Raw genomic sequence first — 15,729 nt, forward strand, 5'->3', positions numbered from 1 at the left:
CAAAGAGACAACATAAAGAACAATACTACTCAGTTTTACTATTTGAAAAGTAGAAGCAAACGTTTAAGAATGGGTTAAATGAGTATGGTGACTATTCCCACCATTTGTGTATTTGTTTTGTAAATAATTTCAAGCTAGTTTTCCATTTTTTTTCTTTCCCCTGCATTGAAATTAAGCAGTGATTTCTTGGTTTGCTGTGATATCCAGCAAAAAATCTCCTGGGATATCACAGCTGTTGTGGAGCTCTGCCAGACGAGTGAGCCCATGCAGAATGGCACAGGTCAGTGCCATCGTATGAAATGATCTTGATGGCTTTAGAAAAGGTACATTTTTACCATGTTGATCAAGGAAAATTGCACATGTAGCTTCTTTGACTGTATATATGGTGGTCAGGCTGGGTGCATAAATACATCAAGAAGAAACAGAACTCCATGAAAACCAAGCCCAGAGCATACTTTATTTCAGATCCTATTCATACTAGCACATCACAGATTATCCTGGATGGTATAATACAGCCTGGTTTTTCTAAAGAAAGCATCAGTGTCTCTGCAATCTTACTTAGTAAGTTAAGTAATAACAATGCTCTGAGACCATAAGAAAACAGATAGGTTTTGTTTCAAGAGGATTACTATAAAAAAGTAAGCCTTGAGGGCCATGGAGGATAATATGAGGAAAAGTACAACTTCCGGACTGAAAGAATGGCATCAAAGCACATCTGTTCAGTTTTGGGTCTTCCACTGCCCCAGATACCTACTGATGTGAGATACTAAAGTCAAGTGGTGACAGAGGAAGATAGACAAGGCAACATAAGAATGAGGACAAGGGAATATGGGGAAAAGTAATAGGGGGCCTAAGGAGGAATATGTAAACAGGCAAAAGAGCTCATGGCAGGCAAAATTACACACAACAGGAAAGAAATGTGATTAACGAGGGTTAAAGCAAAATTCAGAAAGAAAGGGGGGTCTTTAGGCAGGAGAGACTGGGAAGGAGAGGGATTTGCTCGTTATGTGAGTGTAGTGGGAACACATGGAGCTCGGCCTAGGGACCTGACAATGTAGAGGTTAGGATTAGTGGACAGACCATCATGGGTGACATTGCAGTGGGCATCTGCTACAGACTTCCTGTTCAAGAAGTAGATGAGGTGTTCTTAATGCAACTTGTTGTTAGCTCATGTGGAAACCTGTGAGCTCTTCAGAGGCCCTGAGTATGCAGTCTTGTGACCAGAGTATGCTGAAACTTCCATTTTAGTCACCAGTAGTGACTACATTAAAGTCATAAAAGAGATGGCTACTCAGTCTACAAATAGGCCTTTTCTTTGCGCAGTAGTCAGGCACGCTAAGGGCAAACTCAGACCTGCTCCAAATGTCTTTTCAGCATAATGGAAATCTTCCATTGACTCCAGCAAGAGCTGAATAATAAATATTGCACCGAAGATGTGCAAGACAGGCTCACTGTGCAATATATTCATAACCATGACATTTTACTGAGCTGCAATGGGCCATGAGTCACGTAATGCTAGATGTAATGGTCTGAAGACAAAAAATGTTATACACATAACAAGGGGGAGGAAGGATATTAATGTTGTGCATAATAACTAAAAGTTCAGTTTCTCCAAAAGCCACAGAAACCAAAATATTATCCAACCATAAGTGCATTCAAGGGTCTGACAGCAGTGAAATTTTAGACTCAGTAAATCAGGAATGCAGGAATTTCTCACCCAGCCATCTGGGGTAGTTACATCATGTGATATCTAACTATTCCAAAAGTGAAGAAATGACAGCTTGATAAAAGCCTCTTGTTTTGCAATAGGTTACAATATTACCTATAAGTTTGCTAAATACAGTCCCAAACAGGTTTGATATTCTAATGCAAATGACCAAGTACAGCTCTGTAACAACTCCTTAACTACAGACTCATGCATGTAATCACTGAGTATAATCATTTTACTGACCAGAATCCAACTAAGGCTGACTCCACCTCAGATTTCTTTTTAATATTTCATGGACTGACTCAGCCCATGATCCCAACATCCATAAGCAATATCCCTTTGTCAACTGGAACAGGAGCTGAATCTAAGCTTTTCTAACTCTTTCAGTAGACAGTTGTAGCAGTGTACGCTAAGGGCTGGCTTGCTGCTCCCTAAGGGATGGGAAGGTGGAAGCTGAGCATAATGCCCAGCAAGCAGGACAGGTGTCCTCCCAGCCAGGGCCCAGCCCTAGAGTACCCAGGCAAGGTGAACAGGGTAGGACAGACCTGGAGACAGCAGCCAGGCTCAACCAAGACTCCAAATCATCAGGCAAAATCATGGTGATGAGGCAGGGCTGAGTTCAAGCCAGGAAATCAGTATTCAGGTTAGGGTCTTGATCAACACAGCTCATGGCCAGGCAGGACAGGGCTGTGGTTGAGCTGGAGGCCAGCCATCCTCCCAACATAGCTCAGGTGAAGACTGAAGGCCCTGGGATGAACTGAAATCAGGTGCCTGGGACCACAGGCAGGGTTGTAGGGAGAGGCCCAAGGTGAGGCTGGCCAGGACGATTAAGGTCTAGTAGCGCCCTGATAAATTATGTGTATGTTCCTTCAGCAGCAGCAACCAAATCAAAGACTACAGCTAAAATTTGCATGTAATGAGCATAGATTAATGTCTGCTGGACACTTCAAGTCAAAGGGCTAAGAACAGCAATGACCACGCTAGGCCACAATAAAGAGAAGGACTAGTATCAGTTTAGTGTTCATTTAGCAATGACAGATTTGGGACCAGCTTTGTGACTATCATCAACTAGGAAGGAAGCTGGCACACAGTTCATGTTTTACGAAGGTTGGGTGGTTTTTTTTTTTGGGGGGGGGGGTGCCGATGCATTATAAAATATTATGACCTGCTACATACAAAAGAATTGCTGGGTTTACAATAACTGCCTGTGTTACATGCATAAAGGCAATCTCAAATCTCTATATTTATATTTCACTACTTCAGTTGCTGAACATATAAATGCTCCATAACATTTTGACCCTGTTGAAATCAATGACAATCACTGTAATTCCCCTTTGTTAGAGTTAGGTTTTCAGTTTTTCATTCCTCAATATTTTACTGAAAATCAACGGATAAAATAAGCAACACTTAACTACATTGACATCTGGCTCAAGGTTTCATTAAAATATTGTTAAAATATTAGACAGATGGATTAACTGAGACCAAATATTACCCTATATAAATTAACCCTATAAATATAATGAAAGTCCTCTTTCACACATGCTACTAGAAAGCCTTTGTTAATAAGAATTCCCCTTCTTGGAAACTCAAAATGAAGTATTGTTCATTGCCATATGGTTTGTATTAAATACAAGGAAACAAACAAAAACACAGTAAGTCTATGACATTTTAATGACTGTGAAGCAGCTACCCCTACCAGAAGCTGCTCTATGGGCTAATTACACTCCCTGGTAAAAACATTAACTTTGTTTCCAGCCTAATTTCAGCTTCTGCCTTTTCCCTCTGATTTTGAAGTCTAAATCTTGGTGCTGGAAAAGATTATATGTATTACCAGTAGCCCTTAAAGACCTCATCTGAGGTGAGGGTCCCATTGGCATTGCATAGTTAGCATGTAAAAGAAAGCTCCTGAATAAGATTGATTACAAAAGACAGAAAGAGAAATGCTGAAAGTGAATGGACATCACAGGGCCTCCATTTTAGGACAAGGGGTTTTCTCCTATGGGAAAGAAGGTTCCTATAGGATCCATGCTGGTGGTCTGCCTGGCTCTGAGAGCTGGTCAATAAAAACTCTCAAAGCACAAGCTTCTCATTAATCTTAGCTTTTAGAATCCAAGCGAGTTACTGAACAATGTCAGTTCCTGCTGTTACCAGGAACACTAGGTTTGCAGTAGTTCACAGGATCGTCTCTCAACCCCCATTTGAAAAGCAGAGATTTGCTATTGAATATAGATGAGACAAAAAAAGATCTTTCCAGTACAGTATTGTGTTAGATGCAAATTATTTATCTTTTGAAGGAGAGTCATGGTGATCAGACAGGAAGCACCATCTGATTAAAGAAGAAATTGGTCCATACAGGATGGGAACAGAGCAGTTTGTGTAAGTTATATGAAAGTAAGTCACGTGAAAGACTGATGCATATGGTAAGAACTGAGACACCACTGGATTGCTGCCTACTATGATGTCAGAGTACTACTTTATATTAGATGTCCTGTCAAAAGGGGACAAAAACACAAAACAATGTTATTTAATTATGAGCATTCTCCTGAGATCAGACCAACCATAGCTGGCACCTTCCACTTGTAAGACAGTCTCATATTATGTGGAGGGAAACTAATAAACCTTTGTGCATGAACAGACTGAGCTTGACTATCATGGAGTTATAGCAGCATAGAAATGGAGTAACATTAAAACATATCTTACATGATAGCCCTATTAAAAGAAAATACTTTAAGGCTCCAGGTGATCCCACATAAACATTTGGAAAGAGGACAGATTCCAATAGAGAAAATACCTTATTTTCAATAACTGCAGCAAGCAGAGTGATTTTCCTAAATAACAGTGTTGAGAAAATAAGGTGTAGATGCTACATGAATCTGAAGGTGATGGTGATCTGATGGTGATGAAGTTAGCTGCACAGCCACGACTGCTAAAAGCTCGGAGCCCAGGTAACATACTAACAATCCTAACAGGGAAGTCTGCCCTCATCATTTTCTTTTACTATACATTCATTCTGATAAATACACATGGCGTGAAAAGGATCTCTTAGCTGCCTCCATAGTCTCTGCTGAAAGATTATTTTAGCAGTTGTTTTCGATAAAAATGTTACATTATTTTAAATAAAACCAAGGGAAATGGAAAAGATTACATCTGGACTTCAGAAAGGTATTGAAAAGATAAGCATACACCTCCAAGGGAACGTAATTACTTTCAGGCACTGACTTGCTGTGCATGGAATATTAGTTAGACATGATGGAGGAAATGCTCACAAGAAATGCGAGGTAGGCAAGAACCAGGTTACATGGAACACAGTGATTTGTACTGAATGTGGAATTACTTGAATGAGGGGCAATTCTTAAAGGAGGTCTTCAAGAATCCACTTCAGGATGAGTCTTAGTATTTTCATTGATGACCTAGACACACAAAAAATAAAATAGATGTACTAATTAATGTTTGCTGATATTAAAAGCCAGCCTGCTGAGGACCATACACAAAGAGCTGTATGACCTTGAGGACTGAAGTAATAGAAACCGGATTAAATTTTAATATTACAAATTACAATGTTATGCAATGGAGGGCTGCTATGAAATATAGACAACTGAAAGTAGTATAGGAAAAAGATGGCCTTCACAGTATACCCATGACACCCATTTGCTACAGCTGTGAAAAAAACAACCAAAATCCTACAATGCATCAGGAAAACTATTTCCAACAAAGAAAAGGAAGTATAAATGCCATTGTATAAAGCACTTTTGATCTTGCAGCACAAATGCAGTCTACAATCATCTATGTTTAAAAAGAAAAGATACATTCAAACTGGATCAGGTGCAGAGATGTCTTCGAGGACACTCAAAGAAACAGATTCCCTGTCTTCTGAGGGAAGACTTAAAGAGACTATTCCACTTACCCTGGGAAAAAGAAAATTAAGTAAATTATGACAGCACATCTGTATTGGGTTTGCATGACAGGGTTTTGGTAGCGGGGGGCTACAGGGGTGGCTTCTGTGAAAAGCTGCTGGAAATTTCCCCTATGTCCAACAGCCAATGCCAGCCGGCTCCAAGATGGACCTGCCACTGGCCAAGGCCAGGCCCATAAGTGACAGTGGTAGCACCTCTGGGATAACATATTTAAGAAGAGGAGGGAAAAACTACACAACTGCATCAGGAGAGAGGAATATGTGAGAGCAACAACCCTGCAGACACCCAGGTCAGTGCAGGAGGAGGGGCAGGAGGTGCTCCAGGCACCAAAGCAGAGGTTCCCCTGCAGCCTGTGGTGAGGACCATGGTGAGGCAGGCTGTGCCCCCGCAGCCCATGGAGGTCCACGGTGGAGCAGATCCCCACCTGCAGCCTGGGGAGGACCCCATGCTGGAGCAGGTGGATGCCCGAAGGAGGTTGTGACCCCCTGCCTGTGCTGGAGCAGCTCCTGGTAGGACGTGTGGACCTGTAGAGAGAGGAGCCCACACTGGAGCAGGTTTGCTGGCAGGACTTGTGACCCCATGGGGGACTGACGCTGGAGCAGTCTGTGCCTGAGGGACTGCACCATGTGGAAGGGACCCAGGCTGGAGCAGTTTGCGAAGAACTGCAGCCTGTGGGAAGGACTCATGTTCAAGAAGTTCATGGAGGACTGTCTCCCTCTGAGGAGGAAGGAGTTGCAGAAACATGTGATGAACTGACTGCAACCTCCATTCCCTATTCCCCCGCACTGCTGGGGAGGGAGGAGGTACAGTAAATTGGGAGTGAACCTGAGTCCAGGAAGAAAGTGTTTTAAGATTTAGTTTTGTTTCTCATTATCCTACTCTGATTTGATTGGTAATAAATTAAACTAATTTCCCCAAGTTGAGTCTGTTTTGCCCATGATGGTAACTGGTGAGTGATCTCCCTGTCCTTATCTTAACCCACAAACCTTTCACTGTATTTTCTCTTCCCTGTCCAGCTGGGGAGGTGAGTGACAGCGACTTTGGTGGGTACCTGCTGTCCAGTCAAGGTCAACACACCACAATATCAGAAAGCAGAATATAAGCAATGAGAGGATCAATCTAGGCTCAACAATACTGGCAGAGAACAAATAGATTCATACCATCCACAAATAAATTTAGGCCAGAATTAGGAAGAGGCTTCTAGTTTAATCAGTAAAATGAGTTTTGGAAGAGCCTTCCAACACAAGTCTTAAGTGCTAGAAATATGACTCACTTCAAAATGCATCTTAAACTGTTCATGAAAGGGACTCTAATATCATGATGCCTCAACAGCTAAAAGGTAAACCTAAATGCAGTTTTCATCTTTGTGCAGGTAAAACTTAGTCAAATAAAATCTTTACTTCCAGGTGTAAACTGACTCATTTTCTGATTAATCGGTTGGACCTGATGATCTTAAAGGTCTTTTCCAACCTAAATGGTTATATGATTCTGTGTCATATCGTATGATTTCTGAAAACAGCTGGAAGCTACACTTAGTGACCCAGAGATCATTTCAGTCCTTTTTCCTATTTTCACCTATTACTATCCAACATTTAAACCCACATATACATACACTTACACCGTACAGAAGAAATTATGGACTATGCTTGGCATTATAGTAGGTGTAGTACTGAAATAAAGAGCTGTGCAGCTCCTACAACCTCACTTGACTGAGCAACTAAGTGAGGAGAAAGGGCAAAAATCGTTTTGCTCAACTACTCATTAGCTGACATTTAACACTTGTTTTTTCCCCCACCAGAAAGTCTGAGCCTGTTTCAAATCACCTTATTGGATAAACACAGACTTAATCAATTACTTTTTTCTATAGCTAGGTCACACAAAACAAAAACACAGGAACAGTTCCCATTTGTGGCAGGAATGGAAATTGCAGGCATTATAGACATCTACACTTGTTTGGAAAAAGCAAATAGCATCTACTGTCATCTAAATCACTTTGTATGGTCTCTCCTCTGTAACACAGTCTGTGACTAGCTATATCAAAGGCTTCAAAACAGCTGATATAAAACAAAATAATACAGCAGAAATCCTGCAGCACTGCTTTCAGACTCTACCAGTCTCCTCGTCTTCATGCAAATAACTGATTTACTCTAATTGTAACTGGGAGAAACAAAGAATCTATGGAAGAAAAGATCAGCTCTTTGAAGCTTTAAAAGTTTTGCAACATTTCAGCAATTTAGAAGACATATGCATATGTAATATAAATGTCACAAGCATAAACACACAAAGGTAATCATGACGTATATACCTGTAACAAACATCTATGTCCACAGGTAACATATATATACCCTACCATATAGCAAAGCTGCTGTGTGACACATGTGTGTGTATAAAACAATAGTTAATTCATATCAGAATTATTTATTATACAACTTGTAAAAGTTTGAACAAAGTGGAAGATATTTAATAAATTATTTTTGAAACTATTTTCTGTAAAAAAAACTTATTAATTGTTCCTTTCCCAATATTAACCTTTTTCTATGTTAACTGGAAAGCCTTTTGAATTCTGTAATGAGCAGGAGTCTTCTACTTTTATATAACACAAAGTGACTTATGATAAAGGTTAAACATTTATAAACATAACAAAACAACACAGAAAAATGAAAACTTTTCTTATTGAAAGCCAGGAAAACCAAACAAATCACCCTTGACAAAGTTTAAATTCTTTAAATGTAAGGCAGTTTTTTATCTAGAAAGCTGCAAAGTCAATCATTGCCTAAAAGAAAATACTATTCTAAACTCCCAAAGAAGTCCTATAATGTTGTAGATGAATAGTTATGAGAAGAAAAAATATACAAATTATATGTAAATGTCCATCACAGAGCAAAATGTTGTTCTACTAGCACATTAACTTGTGTATTATAAACAAGACAAAAGAAATTGCATTCATCTACTTTTAAACCAAACACATTATTGGAGGGAACGTGGTTATTTTAGATCAAACTTACTTGTGTTCAAATTCTCTGGAATATTATTTATGATTTCTTGAAAGTCTATGTTAGTATTGCCCATCTCAGCATTGGTCTCCTTTAAAGTGAAATTAAATCAGAAATACTATCCTGACTATTGTAACCTGGCAGATAATATTAGACAGAATGATGTCTGTGTAAATTCAACATCAGCAAATTCAACATCCTTCTTCAAAAACTGTCATCTTGCTAATGGATAAGAAAGAGATATTGAAGCATTATTAAAGGAGAAAAATATCAGTCTATGGCAGCAGGAGAAGTCAGAAAGTGTGGCCTCCTGAAGGACCCTAGCAAAAAAAGGGTTGGAAAACTGGCGGCAGAGTTTTGAAGAAAAGAAATTTTAAGAAAAATAAAAGAAAAACCTTGATACAAAATAGTTCACCTAACTTTGCAGTACTGAGGGTAGACTTTTACAGCCGCTTAAGCAGATCAGTCTTTTTACACAATGGTTTAAAATGCTTTCCATAGCATTGTTATTAAAAAGGCTCTTTCCTTAAAAAATAAGTACCTTTGAAATGTTAATTAAATAATTCAGATTCTCCATAAAAGAAAAATTGAAGGACAACTTCAGTTCTTCTTTGATGGGTTCTTCCTGGACAGGATGTACTGCATACATAAGCCCACGAGTATTTAATGCAGTGAAGTAACGATTCAAGGAGACTGATTATCAAGGCCTACAGATTCCTATGAGCAGAGGCTTTTGAAGACATGGGAGAGTCATGCACTGAAACTGCTTGAATAACATCCTTCTACAGAGTGGAGAAGTGGTGTAGCAATTACAGGGAAAAGATCAGGGTTGACATTTCTGCTTTTATAGCAAGAACTCAATTTCTTAACAAAGTTTTGTTTCTGCTTCCCTCCTCCCTTGTCAGTTCCTGAAGATACAAAGAATAGTAACTCTTACTTTGAAATTAGTAAGTTTGGGGTGAAGGCAGGATCCTTCTAGCCCTCCAATTTGAACTGAATAACAGGACAGAATTCATGAAATGAACACTCCAAAACAGGCATTTGTAAATGTCCATAGTGTTAGCTTTCCTTTTTGCCACTTAATATCATGAAAATGGCAAAAGTTAGAGAAAAACAGCACACACTTTGTTCACCGCAGATGACATAAAAAATGCTACCCTGACAGTAACAGTCCAGCATGACAACAGAATTAAAACAGTCTTGGTAAATACAAAGATAATTTGCAAGCTTCACCAGCATCTCTTACAGTCTTTACTGATAAAAATAATCCATCCTTTTCAACATCAGGAAAGAAGGAATGAAAAGTTAAATGGAATTAGTCTAATTTCCATGTATTGCCAGAATATTTTTTTAAAATTATTTCAGTTTAACTTCTATTTATGAAAATTGTAAATAATCAGTTCTTTGAGGAAAATGCTTTCTTACAGATAACCTGCTACAGATGCAGAATACATTTTTATGAATCTAAATCTGACTGGCCTTTATGGATCTGTCTCTATCATGGGATCTGAAAGCATCTGTTATTTCCTGGATGCCCGTGCCTGATTGCACATCAGTGTATGCATTACTCCTTATGTGTGTATCGTTTTCAAAGAGGCAGACATTTAAGCACATAGTCTGGAAGGGAGTCACAGCATATTTCCCTCTCTTAGCACCAGAAACCTAAGTTTAACCTGGCCTTATGTGTTTATGTATCAATGTGTTTAAGCTGACCTAGGGAGCATTTTCTAATCATGGAAATGAAGGAGAATCAGTGTTTATGATAAGTACTATTGCAATATTTTGCATTACTATACTGGCACTTCTCACTCGGAAATATAAAATTACTTTCATATATATTATTGCACGTATGTATGTATGAAATATATATTCTTTCTCTGGCTGAAGCAAATGCTCGGTGATAGGTTTGTGTTGTGGAAGTGAATCCAGAGCACTTTCTCATGACTGCCTTAGTGTTGCTATATAAAAGGAATATGAACATTTTGTCACAGTAAAAAGATAAACACAGAAAACTGAAAAGTATCACTTCCCAAAATATACCAGTAAACCAAATATCTAGAACTGGTGGGTTTGTAACAGCTACTAATACTATGAGAGTTATCAGTACAGACAGAGTTGCTGAGACCTGGGATTCAGGTTGAGAATCCCAAGGATCTATGAAACGACAGTTATACTGTGAGCCATCATAGCAGAAGGGAATGGTGATAAGAGTGGCAACAGTATGTTATCAACAGATTCAAACAGACACAATTTCATAGGCTGCTTTCAGATGACCAAATATAAATGGGTAAAGGTAATTCAGATCAGGGATCCAAAGGCATTTGGACAATCAAACAATCTTTTTCATATGCTAGTAGCCACAGATTCTGGTTTGCAGACAGAAGAGGACATTGACTGTCATGTAGATCTTGACACTGTAAAGATAATCAAGTACAAAAGGGACTGAAATGTAAAGAGGAAGATTAGAAGCCCTAGATCATATGAAGTTAATAAAAAACCCCGTAATTTTACTTACTGTTTTTGTAACAACGCATTTTCATCATACTTTTTACCTTGCATAAGATTTATTTCTCAACTGGTATGTACCAGGTGTGTTGCAACAGTCCATCAGCTGCAGTCCATCAAAAGAAGATGTGACTGCTAGCATGCAAGACAGCCAAGCAAGATGATTTTTACTGGGACTAGAATCAACTTTTATTTCTGTAGTTTGGAAGTGGTAAGAACTAGCACAGAATAGTACAAGCTGCAATAGAAGCATCTATTTCCTTCCACTATTCTACTTTTGGGGAAGTTTTTAGGTTAATAATTTATCAATATTCATCAATGCTCTAGACCTTGACTAAATCTCAGAATATTCATGCCTCAGATACCAAAATGTCAAAGCCTATAGCTACATTGCTAGCAAATTCAGTTGTCCATATCTAATTCAGGGGCCACCTTTAAGTTACTATTGCAGAAAGAATAGTATTTTAGCAATGTTTTTTTCTGAATATTGATAATGGCAGAATCTTCCATCTGTACATCATAATTCAGAGCTGATCTAGTACTATGAATGTAGTTTAGTAAAAGCTAGCCTCTGAGATGAATATCATATTGCAAATATGACAGCATATCATACTTCAGAATTGAAGAAAATCACAACTTTCCATAGTTACCTTCCCTATCGATAGGGAGCTCAATATATATATATGAAGTAAACCGCTTCATTCCTTGTGGCATGTTCCTTCAGCACAAACCCCTGCAAAATACCCCTGCAGAGCTTTGTTACTCCTGTATCTAACTTCATGAGCCAACAGGACACCTCTTTGTACTGTTCACCAAAAACTAAGACAAAGAATTAAAAAGCATTGGCTAACCCCAAATAACATTTGGATTTATCCAAATGTTATTTAGTTATGATATGCCAGCAGAGACCCATGTGAATTTTCACAAATCAATTCAAGTTTTACAAGACACAAGTAAACAAAAAGGATTCCCTCTACAGAAATACTGATAGAAAACACAAGTACATAAACCTTTTGGAAAATCACATGGTAATTTTTTTTGTATTCCCTGCCCATCACAACCTTTTGTTGAAAACACTGTAAAGGTAACATAAGTAATATAAAATCCTGATCTCTGTAAGACAGCAACTGACTTCTTGAAGTAAACTGACAGACTACAGTCTAGGACTTACCAGTGTGAAAAACATTTACAGCAGTTCTTTCTTATCACCCAAATTGACTTGGTCTTGACCTGGTTTATCCAAAAGTGTCACAACTAAGATGTTCAAGATGTACACTTAAGTTACAGGTTTTATTCATTGTGTTCCAACACTTAGAAAAAAATAATTCTTGCTCAGTTTGCAAATAGATATGAAATTGTCTCAGGTCCCCTTTGTACATGGCGCTTTTTTGGAAAACAGAGTAAAGATATTCCTTTTTTTTTTTTAACAGCTTTTGAAGGTGAAAAGTACAAAAGTGAACACAGATAGAAGAACAATATTCCAAAAGGACAGTCTCCTTTAGACATGCAAGCCAGTGCAGAATTTGTAGTAGAAATAGCAGTATGGGATTCCACAGTAATGTTTCAGTCATCATATTATTGTGAACTACTGTCCTGCTCACATTTGTGAATTATGCTGCAGTTGAAATCATTCACTAGCTAGGTCTGTCTTGTGCGACATTTACCTCACAGCCAGGCTGTTACCACAATTTATATAGCATACCTACCTGCTTTTAGCTCATTCATATAACAAAACCGTCTTTAAGCTGGTGTTTAACCTGACACAGTCTTTAACCTGACACAATCATCCATTCTAACACCCAGCCCTTTCATATTTAGGACTAAATACTGTATTGAACTGCTGGTTTTAAGTCTCTGATTAGAGTAGTGAGATACCACCTCACAAGCTCTAACTGTTGTCCTCCAAGAGGCATGTATTTGAATAAGGATAGCACAAAACAGACTCTAAATTAATCCCAAGTTAAGGGCCAAACAGCAGGAATCCAATCCATCTGTAGGTGAAATCAAGTCTTAAATTTCCATTTCATCCTGTCAATACACAGTGGTCTTACAGATACTTTACAGATACCTGGTTAGACTAGCTGTGCTCTTCAGAGAGACAAACACATCCACACAAAGACCTCTGTTCTCAAAAGACAGACAGCTTTGCTGACTTTGTGGTTGTAGTTACCTTATACCCAACCTTCACACAGGTTGTTTCATGGGTGGGTTTCCTTCTGCAAAAAAATTATTTAGGGAAGTAAACCCAGACCCTCTCCACAGCCTTCCCCAGCACCTGTGCAAAACCAGTCCTCCACTCTAGTATTTTCTGTTCACACATGCTTTTTTTCGGGTAATAATCTTGTCTACTTCAAATTATCTTTCATTAAAAGGAATGATATTTAGGGAGTCTCACAGATCACCAACCACTTGACCGGATCCACTGATGTGCTTCATGCATGCAGATATTTGACTAAAACTGCATAGTAAGCATTAGCTTTGCAGACCAAAAAGGGGAGTCTGTCCTTTTAAAGCCTCTATATACCTATATTTTTAGTATTTTTGCTTCCAGAAGGAAGGACAGATTTACCAGGTGGCACATAAAGGAGCTACAGTTCCTGCTCAACCCCATTTGCTCTGCACAGATTGATGTGCTTTCCATGTCACATGACAGAAGATGCGTTGTGCTGTTCAATAGCACCCTTATTCACATCCTGACTGCATCCAGCCCTGATGTATAGCAGTACTGTGTGAACAGATTGCTTTCATGACAGTTTTGAAACTCAGAAGGAGCCAGTTTGAACTGCAATTTTATTTTTAACCATCCTACAACTGATGTCTACAATCTAAGGCACAATTCTCTCCAACACGATGCCAGTGTAAATAAGTGGACAGTTCTGAATGGTTACCTTATATACCTTTAAAGGGCAAGCCATGACCCTGGAGAGATTCAGAGTCCTAATACCAAGTTAGCAAACAATCTTGACATTGCTTTTTAGTTCCCATCTTCTTTCGGTTGTAGCTACATAAAAACATGGTGAATTCAGGAAACTGATCCATGATGAATTTAGGAAACTGATCCAAAAACTACATGAAGGACACATGTGCAGCTTGAATTCTGGATTCCTGGATAACCAGAATAGTATGACTCAGAGGACTGGATAAGCTTTCCAATCATCTATTTCACAAAAGTACTTGAAGTACTTTTTAAACATTTCCAACTACAATTGCATGATTATTTTAGCCCTTTGCACTTACACTGTGAAATACTGAAATTAAACAAGACTAATTACGCACATTCTTTTTAGACAAGATGATATTTATCTCAAGTGGTTTAATTGGCACTTTGGCTACGTGTAGACTGTGTAATGCAGTGTAGTACAGAGATATCCAAGCTAACGGAAAGAACACAATCATGATAATTACAGCAAGAGTGTAGACAATGTGGAAGGGAGGAGAACTTGGAGCAAAACTATCTTCCGGACCAAAACTTGCTTTAGCTTCCACACTTGAGCTTCTCTAAGCAGCTTTAGAATATTTTTACTAGTGAATAAATCAAAGTGCCATGCAGTAATTGTCTTTGATATAGACAAGAAAAACTGTATGCACATTACTGGATCCTACTAGAACAGCTTTCCTTTAATCAACCAGTTCCATACTCCTTTACTAGACAGAAGCCCAAGTCTTCCAGAATAAATGGCCACCTGATAACAGTCTCCAGGGCTTTATTGCTGTGCCCAGATAGTAATTATCCCATCAAGGTTTCCATGACAACTTTCTTTGCTCATGATGAACCCCAAGTAAAGCTGTTCATTTAAAATGATAGAACACATTTTGGTTCAAATCTAGATGCAATGAACTTTCACTTTCTATCTTATTCTATCTACTCTGACAGGATACTTACCAGGGATTCCCAGCTTCTTCAGCCACATGTTGTATTCTCCACTGGATTAAGGCTCCTACAAAGTGTAATCCACTTTTCACCTGTAGAACAGTTCAGCGAAATCCAAAGCTACTGTCAGGACTGAATAGGAGAGAGGAAATAAATTAATCATACGGAAATAAGATTGCATGCACTGACTGCATGCATGTAAGAAGTGCCAGATACCATGTCACTTACCTACTTTCTCCAAAAAGCATGTGAACTCATTCAACAGCTGTGCTGCATCCCATTAGAGGCAGTATCATACAGACAGAAAGAAAAAAAACATCCTGGGGAAGGATTTCTGAGAAATGGAAGGAGTTAGCAATTAGCTACAAATTGCTTGTTTAATTAAGGAAGAATAAAATGATGACACTAATTAATCTTGTGATAATAGACTGATTTAAGAATCACTGATAAGTACTATTATTAGTCAGAAAGGCCGCTGTATCATGCAGTATTTCATTTGCTTTAGAAAAGATGAAACTGTAAGAGGTTAATATTATTACTGATTTAAAGAAATTTAACTGCTTGCCTCCTATTACCATCAGCAGCTCTGTGGCTAAATTACCATGTTTTCCTAAAAAAAAAAGTGGTTTCTTTAATTTTTCCAGTTCTTGATTTCTCTCATACAAAACTCTCCATTTTGTGTATATTTTGGGGGTTGCCTCATACTACAAAACCCACGTGATTATCAATATCATTTTG

At 38.5% G+C, this 15,729-nt stretch overlaps 1 long non-coding RNA gene across 1 annotated transcript; it reads right to left on the reverse strand.

The window, feature by feature from the left end:
- Positions 1-327: 327 nt before the first annotated feature.
- Positions 328-15,328, reverse strand: LOC114012754 (uncharacterized). Its single transcript, XR_003555435.2, has 3 exons — positions 15,220-15,328; positions 15,004-15,123; positions 328-5,118 (listed from the first exon to the last, which is right to left on the reverse strand). It is a non-coding gene; the product is annotated as an uncharacterized LOC114012754 (long non-coding RNA).
- Between the last annotated feature and the right edge of the window lie 401 nt (positions 15,329-15,729).

The sequence above is a fragment of the Falco peregrinus genome, chromosome 2 (genome assembly GCF_023634155.1).
Source record: "Falco peregrinus isolate bFalPer1 chromosome 2, bFalPer1.pri, whole genome shotgun sequence".
NCBI lineage: Eukaryota > Metazoa > Chordata > Aves > Falconiformes > Falconidae > Falco > Falco peregrinus.